Raw genomic sequence first — 16,549 nt, 5'->3', positions numbered from 1 at the left:
TGTGTGTGTGTGAAAACATTGTATTCATCTCTCTGAGGTAAATCTCTAGGCATATCTGATTTCTGTCCCCTATTTTTCCACTCACAATCATATACTTAGGTACCTTTTGACGTTATTGGGGGGGAAAATCTAATGTTCAGAACTACCAATAACAGGAAGAAGAAAAAAAACATTTTTTTTTTGAGAATGAAATCATAGATAGTAAATTCTTAAGCACGTTCTCCACATATGCCGTGTGCTAGTTGGGTATCTTTTGGAATTATTGTTACACGTTTGGCATGGGTAGCACAAAGGTTGGTGTCTTCAAAAAAGCCAACAAGATAGGCCTCGCTTGTCTCCTGCAAAGCACCAATAGTTTTGCTCTGGAAGCGCAGATCTGTTTTGAAGTCTTGTGCAATTTCTCGCACTAGACGCTGGAAGCGGAGTTTGCCAACCAGCAGTTCAGTGGACTTCTGATAGAGTGTAATTTCACGGAGTGCGGAACGATGCGGTTTCTTCACCCTTCCAGTAGAGGGTGCCTGCTTGTGAGTTGGCTTTTGTGGCCAGTTGTTACCTGGGTGTTTTACCACCAGTGGATCTGTGGGGCAGTCTGCTTCCTATGAGCCACAATAGAAAGACCTTCTTACTTGCCCACCATCGCCATCGGCTGGAGCTCCTGGAGCTAGAGGCAGCGCTGGCGTTAGAGAGTGACAACGCCCGGTGGCCACTGCGAACACAATTCCATTTGCTTGTTTTCTAAATACAAATACATAACGGACTGAAACCCCCATAACTTGCTGCAGTCTGGCTGGGCACAAATCACCCAGCCGCCACAAAGCACTTGTATGTTCAAACAGGAAACTTTATTGCCTGAACTCCAACAGCACTCCACGCACACTCCCTGGGAACTCTCTCAAACACCACCCACGGGGCCTCTCTCCGGCACACTACACCAACCCGAACTCCCTCCACCTGGAACTTCACCAACCAAAAGGAACTCCCCAGGAAATCCCTGTGAGAAGACGGAGGTGGACAGCAGGGGTCTATATACAATTGAATCAATCCAGCATCATCTTAATGGCTAGCCTCTCAACCATTACTTCTGGCAAAATGCCAGGGGCCATTCCGACTGGGCTCTCAACAATAATTCATATTTTGGGGAATCATGGGAGCCTGCCTACCCTGTATTCAGCAGACCACAAAGTTTGGTTCAGGTTCAAAGATGAGCAAGAACAGTAACTTAGACTTCGGTTCAATGTTGGTTATTTTTATTCACTCCTAAAGCAGCCAACAAAAAGGGAAAAGTTTAGACACATAAGGAAGATGTAGGTAGGGAAGTGTGGCTTCCCACTGCATCTCTCACATCCCAAGGAGGAATGCTAGATGTCTAGTTCCTCTTGTTAGCCTTCCCAGAGAGAAATGCTTCACCTGCCTGGAAAAGTGAAGACCTTTACACCTCCATTCAAACCAGCTCACACTGTGCTCCTCCACATTTAGCAATAATTCTGCACATCATTCATGTGTAATAGTTCTGGGCCTTGAAGTTCTTTCAGTGACAACACTGGGGAAAATCCTTTATCAACTCCCACTGTCCAGCAAGTCTGTTGGGGAAGTCCAGCCCTGGTTACCCCATTTCCTTGTCCCACCTGGTCAGTTGTCCCAAAAGACTGTGAGTATTTAAAGTGATCCCAAATCAGAAATTCTTTTATGGATCCTCTAGAAATACTCTTAACTATTTAATATATATGAGAATACTTTTAACCAAAAAATATTTAGTAGCCTGAAATACCCTTGTTGTTATACATAGTTATTTTGATTTATCCTAGTTCAGACACTAATTTGAATAAGTCTCTTCTTTGTTGTTTAGTTACTTCTGAAGGACTGAAATTAATTGTACTAGTTTTTAATAAATATTATGTCTAATTCTTAAGGAAAATTAAATAATTTGAAAAGTATACCGAAGACAATCTATGAACATGAGTTATTTTAAACTTAAAGTTCTGAGTTTCCTGTACATGAGGGTTTACTGCAGTTATTTCCTGCAAAATCCAGTTCTGTGGCAGATTCTAATGGCCTCATCACATTTGAGATTCAGTGGAGTTAAGTGTTACTAGGTTTTCTTTTGGTAGTCGGAGTGAATGGCAATCTTTTCTTCAAATCATATACTTAAGTTCAAAAGCTCATTTCATTCACTGATCTTTTAAATTTTTTTTTGTAACAGTATTTAAATTTAACAAATTGCTGCATGTGATTTATTTTCAATTTAATTACAGAGCCAAAATGCTACATATAATTATGGATGTAAGTACCAGTCAATTCTTTACCCTGATGGCTTGAGAAAGGATGTAAAGTGTACCATAGTCTTTCTACATAATCTCCTATGAGCTGTCTTTCCCTGCCATTGAATCAGTGCTGACAAATAAAGTATCAGAATAGTAACTAATAAGAGGTCATGCTTTTGTGCCAAGCCCACCCCTTGCTTCTCTTTCATATTGATGCTAATGTGATGCCATTTAACACAGTTCAAGAAAATTCATAAAATCAGTCTGCTTAGGAAGAACCTTTGATCAAAGATGGATAAATCACAGTGCCCCAGGAATTAGTTTAAAATAAGTAGCAGTGTGATATATTTCTTTTTGTTATGAGTTAAAGCTCTAAAATGTATTTTTATATTCTAGGGGGGAAAAACTCAGTTCTCTGAAACAAAATGACAAGTAAAAAAGAAAACAAAACAAAAACCCTGCCCCACCCATCAGAAACATCAATCTTAATTCTATATTATGCAACTTGTGGGTTCCAAAATAAAGTTTCAGTTCATACCTATTTTCTGAGAGTTAGTCCACACAAGTTCTTCCTTGAGTTAGAAGTCTTATATCTTTTTAAAATTTTTTAATTAATTGTTAATTAATTTTTATTATTGCATAATAATTATCATAATAGTAGGACTAGTTGTTACATATGCCTACATGCACACAACATAATCTCATTAATTTTATTACTGAGTACCTCTCCTTTCTCTCTCCTCTTCCCTTCTCCTACTTTCCTTCCTTTATTCTACCGGTCTCCCTTCTATTTTATTAGGTCCCATGCCTTTTTCCCTTTTTTTTGCTCTCTAGCTTCCACATTAGAGGCCTTATGTATTCTTAATATTATATATTTGTATATACATACAATCATGCAATATTACATAATGTTAAATAAATATATACCTTACTACAGCACATATGCAGGGGTCATTTTTACTAGCTGTGCGGTCTTAGGCAGGTTAATCATCTATTCTGAGTCTCAGTTTCTTCATCTATAATTTACTTACTTGTTTATTTATTTGTTTATACTACTGGGGATGGAATCCAGTGACTTGTCTATGCTAGGCAAGTGCTCTACACTGAGCTACATCCTTAGCCCTTTAAAAAAAATTTATTTTGACACAGGGTCTCAATAAGTTGCTGAGGACAGCTTCCAACTTGTGATCCTTCTACATCAGCCTCCCAAGTAGTTGGGATCACAGGCCTGCACCAGCATACCTGCTCTTCATCTGTAATTCTGAGATAACAGTCTTGGGATTGTTGTGTGGGTTAACCAGATATGTGTAATAGCACTCAGTGGAGTGCCTGGTGTGTAGTAATGACCAATAGTGGCAGTTGATACTGTTAATTTATATTGAACTTTCCTTTACTGCTTTTTTCCCACTTCAGTCCCTGCAGCCAGACAAATATTATATATTTATGGATTGCTTATGTATCAAAAGTTTTGGTGTTGGCAGTACCTTGTTTCTGTGGCTGTGAACCCTGGGGAATTCTGGCTTTGCTGACCCTAGCAGCCCTGTTTGGGTCAGCTCCTTTCTCTGTCCCTGTGATATGATTAAACATATCTCCCAAAGTTCATGTGCAATGGTGTTGAGAGGTGGGACCTTTAGGAGGTGACTAGGTCAAGAGGGCCCTCCCCTCATAAATGGATTAATGCCATTATCACCGTGGTCAGTAGGTTATCACTGGTTAGTGAGTCCCTGAGAAAAGGACGATTCCATCCAATTCCCTTCTCTCTCACTCTCAAATGTGCTCTCTTGCCCTCCTGCCTTCCACTGTGGGAGAATGAGGCACAAAGGGCCTGGCCAGATGTGGGTTCCCTGACCTTAGACTTCCCAAAACTAAAAAGTTAATCTCTGTTCTTAGAAACCATGCAGTCTAAGGGTAGTTCTTTTATAATAGCACAAAATGGACAAAGACAACCTGACTGAATGTTTTTTATACAAGTATACTTTCATAAGAGCTTAAATCAATTTTTAGTATGAATAGGTATACTTGAAGCTTATTATAACTACCAATTTAAAGAAACTACGGAAGACTTCATAAAATAAATCATAAATCATACTTCAGTGTCTCCTACTTTCTTAGCTTTATATTTTTTCCTATGCTAATGCATTTCTAAAAGAAAATTTGGGATTCTCTTGGTTCTAAAGTGACAAAATGAGCTCTAAAAGGCTACTCTCTTCTATTTCAGTCTGGAAGGAATTTAAACAATGAGAAAAAGGAAAAGGAAGGAAGAAGAAAGGAAGCTGGAATTGGATGGAGAGGTCCACCAAAGACTAGTGCCTGCTGATTTTTCTGTTGTTGTTGTTGTTATTATTGTTTTTTGTGGTGCTGGGAATTAAACCCAAGGCCTCAAGCATGGTAGGCAAATGTCTGCGACTGAGCTATATCCTCAGTTCTGACTTTGTTTTTTAAACCACTTTGTTGACTACAGTTTATACACCATAAATTTTTTTCCATCGTAAATACATAATTCAGTAGCTTTCTTCCTTTATTGGTGCCAGTAATTGAACCCAGGGGTGCTTAACTATTGAGCCACATCCCTACCCCTTTTTATTTTTTATTTTGAGACATGTTCTTCCAAAGTTGCTTAGGGTATCACTAAGTTGCTGAATCTAGTTTTGAACTTGCAATCCTCCTGCTTTCCAAGTCACTGGGATTACAAGTATGTGCTACAGCACCCTGCTCAGTAGCTTTAGTATATTTTCAGAGTTGTACAGGTATCATAACAGTCAAGTTTTTAGAACATTTCCATCAGCTCAAAAAGAAACCTCACATCTATTAGTAGTCATTCCCACCCCACCCTCAGCCCTAATCAATCATTAATCCGCTTTCCCTCTATATAGATTTACCTGTTCTAGGCATTTTATTTAAATGGAATAATGCAACAAGTAGTTTTTTGTAATCTGGCTTCTTTCATTTATCATAACATTTTTCATTCTTTCTATTTATTGATTGATTTTGATGCTGGGGATCCAACCCAGAACCTTGCACATGCTAAACACACACTCTACCACTGAGATACATCCCCAGCACCCATTTTTTTAAGGAAAATTTTATAATTTTATTTTCATTTTCAGTGAAAATGTCTGATTTTAAGTACCTGTTGAGAAACCTGAGATCCAGTACTGAGATGTGAAATATAGTACTTTATAACAAAATCTGCACGTATCAGTGCATTTCAATCAATCCTGAGTGATTGAATAAAAGGAGGAAATAATGTGATGCATACGGTAAAACTGACCTTCAAAGGGCTAGCAGAGTTTCTTGGTACTAATATTAGTTGAGAAAAATACCTTGGATAAAGGAATTAGAAATAGTAGAGAAGAGAGGATCTTTCCTTGGACAATTATAATACAGCTTAGGGTCCTAGAATGTGAGATCTAGTTCTGAAAGTTTCCACAGATAAATTGATAACTCATATAAGATATCATCACAAAGTGCCAAAAGAAGGATGTATGAAAACTATTAGGGGGATGTTGAGAGCCACAGCCGAAGGGGCCCCAACAAACTTCCAGCTGCCAGCAAACTTCCAGCTGCCGGCTGATGATTGGCTCACAGGGGCCCCAGCAACATCTAGCTGATTGGCTCCTCTGCGGTGATGCTCATTGGGCTGTTTCCCTGCCCTTTCAGACCACGGCTCATTGGGGGACTTTTTTTGGCTCCGCCCACACAACCTAGCCAATCGGCCTCAAGAGCAGGAGGATTGTGGGAGAGGCTTGTGGGAAGCCGGTGGTGGCAGTTGGGCTCTGAGGGTTTTTCCTGAGGAGCTGTTTTGTTTGGCCTGTGTGGTTCTAAAAATAAAGTTCGTTTCTTTTGACAAGTGGCTCCTGAATTGTGCCCAGCCAGACTGCGGCAGGGGGACAACCCCATCTCCCATTTTTCCTTTCCACACTCAAGGGCTGTGCCCTTCTTTAGTATGTCCTTTTGATATCCTTTCCTATGGGAAATAGATCTGATTAGCCAACCTTCACTGAGCTGTTAACTGAATGACTATTGTTTTCACTCTACCTATTGATATTTTTATTTTTTAATACTTGCAAAGACAATATTTAATTCTAGGAAATTATTGTAAATCGGAGGGGTTTTAGCCATCATAAAATATAGTTAAGGGAAATATTTGCTACAGAGGAATATTTCTTTTTGTATCCATTTTATTTGCATATAGAATTTTTTTTCAGTGTTAGGGATTGAACCCAGGGCCTCCCACATGCTAAGAAAGTGCTCTATCACTGAGCTATATACCCAGCCCTTTTTATTTTATTTTGAGACAGGGTCTCACTGTTGCCCAGGTTGGCCTCAAACTTGTGATCCTTCTGCTTCAGTGTCCTAAGTAGCTACAAGTGCAGGCAGGTACCACTGCTCCTGGCACAATTGGTTGTTTGTTTTTTTTTTTTAAATACAAATTCAAAATATTTGTTCTAAAACATGAGCAGACAACATTTTCTAACTTAATTAGCTCCCAAAGCAACTTACTTATTTCTGGGGCAAACTGTGACTTAATCAAAGATTTATAATTATAACATATTTAGACAATTATATGACATCACTGTTTAACAGCTGTGTAAACTACATGGAGTAAGAGTTAGACCTGGTCACATCAGTGGGAGCTGGGGATGGAGGGCAACATTCTGTCATTGTCCTCTAAAGGAAAGGTCAGGATCAGGCACTTGCCTCTTTGTGTCTTGGGTGAGGAATGAGTGCAACTGTCAGCTGCCTCCAGGCAGGAACTGGCACAGCTGGCAAAAGGAGGAACTGACAGCTAATGGATAACAAACCAACGGGGAGTCATGAGGTATCCCTCACTCTGGACTCTGGACCTGTGAGCCTCTGTTCTTGTCCAGTGAGTCCCCCAAGGTCTAGGAGAGGGTGTTAAATTTCTAATATTAATATAGAAGTGGATGCACTGGATTAAATCTAATGATATCTGATACTAATATCTAATAAAAACCTGATAGATGAGAGACTGAAGAAAAAACGTGTACAATCTAGTACCACAGTGTTCCTGATTTTTTAACGAAGTATCTGGCATTTTCATTTTGTGTCATTTTGGAAGGCTCTGTCACACAAGAGTATAGAACTAGTGGCTAGAAGCCATAACTGGGTTGGGAGGGAACAACACCACCAGATAAAGGGCAAGCTTGTAGGAAGGTCTTTCCTTTACTTTGAGGGTACATTTTATTTTGTTTACTTTTTGCTATTAAAAGATATGAATAAAATTAACCAAGCCCATTTGGAATGTTGTAGGAGAGATCCAGAAATGGGCACATGTTCTCCCAACCCCACCCAGATCTTCCCTACTCTTGTCAGCAAGCATCATGGAATAAACAGCACAGAAGGGAACTCAGTATTATTTGGTGATGAGAACAACTTACTTGTTTGTGGTTTGACTAACAGAATCAAATTATAAGTGCAAGTCTGAAAGATCCTTAATTGAATACATAAAAAAACTACAAAAGTGAGAAGTCCTCATATAATATATGTCTATTAATAGCATTTACTTTATTATTTAAGTAATATTGAACATACTTATTTTCAAATATATTAATTCAGAATAAAGTCTTAAAAATCCATCTAAAGTCCAACATTCCAATATTAATATTTAGTATTTTGGGTGCCAGCAAATCATTCTGCTTCCCTCCAAGGTAGCTAGCTGATAAAACTCCAATTCATCTTAGCAAGTTAAGAATGGAATTATTGGGCTGGGGATGTGGCTCAAGCGGTAGCGCGCTCATCTGGCATGCGTGTGGCCCGGGGTTCGATCCTCAGCACCACATACAAACAACGATGTTGTGTCCGCCGAGAACTGAAAAATAAATATTAAAATTCTCTCTCTCTCTCTCTTTAAAAAAAAAGAATGGAATTATTCACTTGGAAATCTACATTTTTTTTAACTGTTCAAGATACTTCTTCAAGCATTCTTCTCCTAATACAGAAGAATTTATAGTTAGGACATCATGGTGAAGATACTATCCCTGATTTTCCTGGTCACAAAGAGATCATCCTTCACTCTATGTTGAACATTTTAGTTCTGAATCTTTGTTTGGTACTAGTATTAAACCGAGGGGTGCTCTACCACTGAACTACATCCCCAGTCCTTTTTATGTTTTTATTTCAGGATAGAGTTTCACTAAGTTGCTGAGGCTGGCCTTGAACTTGCAATCCTCCTGCCTCAACTCCTGAGTTCCTGGAATTGCAGACATGCACTGTGCCCAGCTTTAGTTCTACTCTACCATGGCATAAATAACATGGAAAAAGCTATGTTGGAAATTGCATTTTTCTTCTTTCTGCTATCTTTACTTGTCATCTAGAAGTTGATGAATATATTATGTTAACTTATTAGGAGAATTGAGGAATGTACTGATATCTTGCTACATGTTGGTATTTATAAATATTTAAGACTGTATTTGATCCAAAAGGGAAATGTCACTGTGATTTTCAACCCCTCCCAGGCATTTCTTAATCAACAACCTTGGTTAGTGACTTTCACTCTCTTTGAGGTCTAAATGGGTAATGGAGGGGGTTAAGCTATGCGCCACAGGCCACGCTTCACTGTCCGTTTTATTAGAAGAACTTCTGTTGGAATACAGTTACACCCATTCATTTATTTGTTGTCCAGGTTTGCTTTTACATTACAACAGCAGAGTTGAGTAGTAGAGATAAAGACCGTATGTCTTGCAAAGTAAAAAAAAAAAAAAATTGCAAGCAATGGAGCTCAGTGGTAAAGCACTTGCCTATCATGTGCAAGGTGCTGGGTTTGAACCCCAGCACCACAAAACAAAACAACCAAAAGGAAAGAAAAAGCTAACCCTTGCTTTGTTCATAATTTACTCCATGCTGTCTTACTCTCTCTGTTTAAAAAGAGAAGCAAAATATGTCCAGTTTCAGAAGAAAGATAATGTGAAATAAGCCACATACAGCGGTTTTGTCCATTTACTGTTGTCATTCATCTATTGAAATAAGTATACTCATCTCATCCTTCTATTCCCAGACAAGTGGAAAGAGTAAAACATTGCACAAGATGATTCAATTTAATATCACTTTTTAAACTGAAGAGTCTTCTCACGGTATAAGTCATTTTCAACCTTAAACTGTTGAGGCAAATTAGAAATAAAACTCCTTGTTGTCAATCAGTGTTTTCTTTATATTTCTTTTAAAAGTATAAAGCAAGGGTTTGGGACTTCAAACTTTAGTGTACTCTGGTATAGATTGATTTGTCACTCATCTAGCTAGCTAGCTAGCTTCTAGCAATTTGGCAGTGAATGTGCACAGAGGCAGGAAAAATACCAAACAAATTCATTAAGTTCAGTTATTTATAAATAATTAGCATTTATTTGTTTTATATTTCTACTTATTATACAAATCCCTGTCAGTTAAGATAGTAATTTTACATATACGTTTTACTAGATTTTTCTTTAAAAAAAATTTAGTCAGGGACTCAGACTCAATATTTTCACTAGTGTTACCTATAATTAAAACTACTAGAAAACCTCACGTTGGGGCTGGGGATGTGGCTCAAGCGGTAACGTGCTCGCCTGGCATGCGTGCGGCCCGGGTTTGATCCTCAACACCACATACAAAAACAAAAGATGTTGTGTCCACCGAAAACTAAAAAATAAATATTAAAAAAATTTCTCTCTCTTTCTCTCCTCTCTCTCTCTTAAAAAAAAAAAAAAGAAAACCTCACGTTGCTAATGGTTTTTCACATCAGAAACATCACAAGAAATTGTGGCTTAATGACTTCACACACACCCCTTTTCCCCTACTACTGTTACAGTTCATCTTAGGTTATAAAAGAATAGACTCACCCTCCAGGACAAAACTTTTCTGAGGCATGTAGGACTTTCAGTGCAAACAAACAAACAAAAACAGAAGGAAAATGTAAAATTATAAGGTATTGCATAAGTGATATTGCATTTTGATTTTTCAGAATCTAAGTGTCTAATCTCATTTTTGTCTTGAATTATCTATGTTATTTAGAATAAGATGTTTGATATTTTCATATCAAAATGAGAATATCAGTATCTATCTTACATCTGTATTTTGGGGGAGAGAAGGAGTTTCAACTAATAATCTTATATACAGAGGATTTCCTTAGCGCTAGCCTCTCTTAATTAATACAATGGCACATTTAAAAAGTGAAACATTGGGCTTCGGGTATAGCTTAGAGGTAGAGTATGTGTGGAGCATACATAAGGGCCTTGGTTCAATCCTCTCTGGTCTGGGGGTGCGGTGGCTGAAGGTGGAAGCAAAAAATTGAAATTGGGGGTATCTAACTTTATTGTCTTCTAAATCATTTTTTTTGCCAAGACTATTAAACTACTCTTCTCACTGAACTGAAATGGCATATTTATCATATGAACTTGGATCTATTGTTGAACTTGCTAAAGAGTTCTTTGTTTATTCTAGCTATGAACCATTATCATATTTGTGATCACAGTAACTTTATAGTAGGTTTTATATTTGGGATATATTTTGCCCTTTTCAAAAACATTTTCTGGCAATTCTAATATATCTCTATGTATCCGTCTCTCTCTATATTTATATATTTCAGTTCCAGGAAAATCTTGTTGAATATTTTAGTGGAATTGATTAGATATGTATTTTTATTTTTAAGAAAGTGACATTTTTAATCATGTCATCTTGCCATCCAAGCCACATTATGCCTTCACATTTATCCATGTCTTATGTCCTATAGAAAATGTTATGATTTTATCTGTAGGGTTTTTAATTTTTTATTTGTGTGTGTGGGGGGGGTGAGAGAGAGAGTGTGTAGTTGAGGTTCCGGGTATCAAACCCTGGACCCCAAGAATGCCAGACAAGTGCATAGCTTCTTTTTGTTCAACTTATATGTGGGTTTATTTTATTTCATTGTCTTGTGTATTAACATTATCTGAATCTAACTCTTATATGGGGTGCACTAAATCTGTATTGTCCAATAGCCACATGCCACATGTGGTTATCTAAATTTAAATTAATTAAAATTAAATAAATGAATTCAGTTCCATTTTAACTAGTTAATACTATTTTCTATAAAAATTTATATTTAGCTACTTTCTCAATTTAACTTATTAATTGTAATCATTTTTAAATAGAGTTTCTCTGATTTTCTAGGTATCTAATTAAATCATCCACAGATATGTAGGAAGATATTTGGATAGCTTTAAGGTAGGGGAGAACTTCTTACATAAATTAGAAACTCAGAAACCATAAAGGATGGGTTTGGTGACATAAGATTTTTAAATTCCCACATAATGACAGCTAGCACACACTGAGCATTATTTTAAGAAATTTACATTTAGAAAAAGCTCAGGATATGGTTTTAATACTTTTGACAACTGTCTGTTGACAGTCTCATCAGTTCTTTGGGAGTTTCCAGCCATGCAAGCAGAGTATTAGGATTGAAGCCAAGCAAACGTGGGATTCAAGAAGAGGTAAGAATGGCCAGAGAAGAGAAGAGGAGCCCTCACATTGCCTGGAGAGTGGCTGTATCAGACTGTGGTTTGAGTAATTAGGCTTTTGATGGCTAAAGAGGGCAATAAACAATATAGAAGGTAGTAGAGTCAGAAAGGAAACAAATATATTGGCGAACTTCATTTTAGGGAGCACAAATTAGGAAGTAAAAGGCCCACATCTCTCCTTTTAAGCCTAATATAAGAAGAAAAGTTTACCTTAACCTTATGGAGGTGACTACGTGTGGTTGTAAGTCAGTGCAGGAGGTGGCAATAGTGTCTGCATTTCTTTTCTAGACAGGTGATCAAACAGCTGTTTGGAATTTAGTGCAGTCTTCAGCCAATCTACATCATCTCTGAATTGACAGAATACAATCTGAGACATCTCTCATCCTGAAAAATGCTTCTTGGTCTGCCTGGGGTCCTAGGATATTCCATTATTCAACTCAGATAACCAAAATGTACAACGTTTCTAACCAGTTTTAATTGTCCTTCTATGTCCTGTTAACAAGCCCAACAATAGAAACTTATTACCACAGGGAATTTAAAACAGCATAATTAGTCCCTACATTCTTCATTATTCCATACCTTACTAGCTATGGAATTTACAAATCACATTCAGCAGCAGTTTTAGTATTAAAATGTGTGCCCAATTCTGAAATATGAGCATCTTAAAAAATCAAATCAAATCAAATCAACCATCTTAAAGTTGTGCTCTGTATCTTGCAGATAACATTCCCCTCCACCAGAGGTCTCTAGCTCACTGACATTATTTGACTCTAACTCTTCAAGGAATATGCTAACTCTGTGCTGTCCCATATAGTAACCACTAGCTACATGTGGCTATCCAAATTTGTTCATTAAGATTAAATTTTTAAAAATTAAATAAAATTAAAAATCCAATTACTCAATTGCCCTAATCACATTTTAAGTGAAACAGATGCATATGGCTGGTGGCTCCCACATTGGGTAATACTCCATCACTGCAGAAAGTTCTAGTGGGCATGCTGCACTAAGTCTTGTAAATTTAATTCATAAATGTAGAAACAGTAGTTCATAATTACACTATTAGAAGGATAAAGAAGCAGCATCTCTCCAGTATCATATTTAATCCTCCCTTTATTCAGGTGGTATCTCAGATGGACAACGAAAATGTTCTTTATGGTCATATTCAACTTAGTCTCTCCTCAATCAACCTGATATATCACTTTGTTCTAGTAACTCATAGATATGTTATTTTTGTCTTTTATTGAGAAAATCAGAAGTGGCAAATTATAAGAAAGGAATGGTTAAGAAAGAAAGAAAAAAAGAAAGAAATCAGGTCTTAATTTTTCTCCTCAGCCCCTGACAAGCTGAGATAGTTGCTAAATTTCTCTGGGCCTACTTTTGATCCAGGATAAAATGAGTTGAGGGGGCACACATATTCTCTAAGACCTAAAACATTATAACACAAATCCAAAGTGTGGGAAAATAGTGGGTACTCCTAATAACTAAGACTAAGTTCTGACCCATAGAAGAGGTTGCAATATGACAATCACACAATAGTGTGATTTTGCCAATATACTGGTAGCTTCTGCTTCATGTCAAGATGAACTCTAAAGTCACAGAATAGTGAGGCTTCGGAATGTGGTAAAGAATTGGGAATTGTTTAGACCATATTGAAGACAATTGCTATTTTTAATTTAAACATCATTTCCCATTTTATTTTGATTATTGCCTTAAGGGATAATGCAAATGCTATTCTTTATTGCTAACATGTCACAACTAATCCATTGCCTCAGTGAGAATATTTCAAAATAACACTGTGGCTTTATCCCAAGGACCTCAATTATAGACCTACTCCAAATTTTGTGGTAATTGAAAAATAAAAAAGAACAACCATCACTTCTCTGTATGATTCCTCTCTATAAGACAGCATTCCTTAACATGGATATCATTATTTTATAGAAACATAGACATGGACTATATGGTCTATTCTTTATACTCACATTTTGAACAACTGTTTTTGCCTATTAAAAATTTATTCTTTTTAGATACATATTACACTTTGACATATTATACAAACATGGATATAACTTAGCCTAATTAGGACCTCATTGTGGTTGTACGTGGTATGGAGTTTCACAGTACTGGTGGTTGAACCCAGGGTGCTTTATCATTGAGCTACAATCCTAGCCCTTTTTATTTTTTTATTTTGAGACATGGTCTCAGAAAGTTGCTCAGGTTGGCCTTGAATTTGTAATCCTCCTGCCTTAGCCTCCAGAATAACTGGAATTACGATTTTGCACAAGAGAGGGTTTAAAATTATTTTAAAGACAGATGAGCTTATTTTCATTCTCATATTCCAGCTTTTCTCAAACTCTAAATGAGAATGTTTTTGTACCTGACATTTTTCTTGCAGGTAGCATTCATCCTTCAATCTCGTCCAATCCGAATTCTCATCCATTTGTAGGTAGTTCATTGCTTGTCTGTAATTCACGGTGGGCTGATGTGGGGAAAATAAATCATAGAGTGAAGTTTAAGGAGAAAAAAATGTGGGAGGAGGAAGCAGATGGTTAAAATGGAAACGGTGGTCAGGAGCTTCATTGTTCTCCCAGGTGCTTTGTTGGCAGAAATTAAAAAAAAAAAAAAAAAAACTTTTCTATCAAACCCCACCTGAATTCTTTCAACTACAATGATGCAAAGAAAATACACGCTAATTATGAGCAGGAACATTATCTATTAATATGTTAATGAAGCAGGTTTGCTAATGGTGAAAGACCTGAATTTTAATAAAATTTTAAGAGCTTCTTGATTACGTGTTTGTTAGTCGATATGATCATTTAAAATTATCTCTAGGTGGCTTTACATGGAATAAAACCTACATTAGAACTGTATTCTAAACAGGCCTTAATGAAGCAGGTGAGGATACCATCTGTGACATAAACACTGTCAGCCAGAAATTCACTTCAAAAGAAATGTAAACTAGTTAACAGGAAACATGTCATCATATCTGCCAGTAACAGCTTTCAATGTAGGTAATTTATTTATGCATTTACTTGCTAATTTTTCAAACATATTTGCTTATGAAAATAATGTTCGATTGAATTAATGGATACTGCCTTTCAATATTGGAAGGGTTATTTTTCATTTTAAAAAATCCTCTAGTGTCCTGTTTTGACAACATCCCATACATTGATGAAAACTGTTTTATCCCTCTGAAGCCAGACATTTTTGAAGAAAAAAAGGAGTCGCCAAAAATCCAAAAATCAACAGGAATTAGTATAGAATCCTCAATGATATGTGTCTATGAATAGGAGAAATTGTGTTACTTTTTCCTCCATGATTTTGGCATCAAAGAGCCTGTAACCCCCATCTGCCTCTCTAGAACGGGGATGAAGGCACTTGGCATCCTTCTTCATTTTGCATATTAGAACCATGAGGCTTCGATTAGCGGTGGAACCCAGAATGCATCTAAGGCTCCTGGAGAAAGAAACAGAATGCATTCAGGCGTTAAGGCACCAGCACTAAGATCCCAAGGAGCCTGCGGGAGGAGCTGTGATGGAAAGTCTCAGAAGCCTGTGTGCGATGGGCTTTATTTTATCATTGGAAGATTTGTGATCTGGCTGTGGGTTAAGCCTGTGTCTTCTCCTTTATATATTTGCACTGACGACGGTATTAGCGGGCAAAGCAAAAGTGAACTCTAGAAACAAAGTATCAGTGTCCAAGAACCTAGGCTCTGGAGCCTCCCTCCACCTGACCCATACAGAAGGTGAAACCCAGGGCCTCAGACATCCAAGCAAGGCAAGTGCCCTACCTCTAAGCTACATCCCCAGCCCGGAGCGCCTCTATTCTTAGTCGGCCAAGAATGAAGGGCAAGTGGAGGAGGCAAGTGGGTGAGAGGAAATAGAGCAGAAAGACCTCTAGCCATGGCTCTGTCACTCTGAGGTTTGAAGAGAGCCTGCCCAGGGCAGATAGGCCAGGAAATCACTTCCACTGGAGAAATCCCATTTGAGAAAGCACATGCTTCTTCCTGGGCAAATCCCAGATACTTAATATTATTCATTTGATGATCTTAATAAAGCAGAACTGTGGTAGCCATTAATTACAGCTAATACTTTTTAAAACTCTTGATAGTGTGTCTAATGAGATTTCTCCAAGGTCTTTTTTAAGGGCGATGAGAAACAATTGGATCTAAGGTAAGTGGCCATTTAAATGGATTCTAATTGGGCTTTGGGTGAGTTTCTTTTAGTGCATGCTGCCCTCTAGGGGCTGAAGAGAAGGGCATAGCCAGGATTTCAGAGGTGTGTGGGCCTTGTGGGAAAAGACCTGCTTTCCTAGACCTGTTTGATTTTTCATAAAAATGGTTCAATCTTTCCATACAATTGAATTTCAAGAAAAGTGTATTTCATAGAAAGTATCAACTATTCTGAAGGCCTTAGATAAAGTAATATCAGATCAATAGATTCTTTTCCCTCTCTATTTTCTTTTTTCTCTTTTTAAGAACTGCCACGAGGTGGGGTGGGAATGGGGAGAAAATGTGTGCTCTGCGTAGGCTACTCCACACTCATGGTATGTTTGATTCTTGCCTCACTTTTACTGAGATGATAAAGATCACAAAGCCAGGAAACTACAGAAGTAGAACCTAAGTCTCCTTATTCCATGGAGAAACCATGCACTTTTCATTTTGCCACCAAAAAGACACTACTGGCTATCACTTCACTATTTTAATGACTGGTTCTTTGACTCTTTTCTGTGTTTCTAATTTTCTACAGTAACCAGGTCTTTTAATTTCTTCTTCTTAATAAATTGAAGGATTTATAGATGTGT

General features: G+C 37.5%; 1 pseudogene across 1 annotated transcript; it reads right to left on the bottom strand.

Annotated features, from left to right (window-relative positions):
- Positions 1-209: 209 nt before the first annotated feature.
- Positions 210-15,141, bottom strand: LOC308648274 (histone H3.3C-like; annotated as a pseudogene). Its single transcript has 4 exons — positions 15,052-15,141; positions 14,124-14,225; positions 635-735; positions 210-596 (listed from the first exon to the last, which is right to left on the bottom strand). The product of its transcript is annotated as a histone H3.3C-like (transcript).
- Between the last annotated feature and the right edge of the window lie 1,408 nt (positions 15,142-16,549).

This window comes from Spermophilus citellus (genome assembly GCF_964194105.1).
Source record: "Spermophilus citellus genome assembly, chromosome: 4".
In the NCBI taxonomy this organism is placed as follows: domain Eukaryota; kingdom Metazoa; phylum Chordata; class Mammalia; order Rodentia; family Sciuridae; genus Spermophilus; species Spermophilus citellus.
This window is presented reverse-complemented; position numbering and strand designations above follow the sequence as displayed.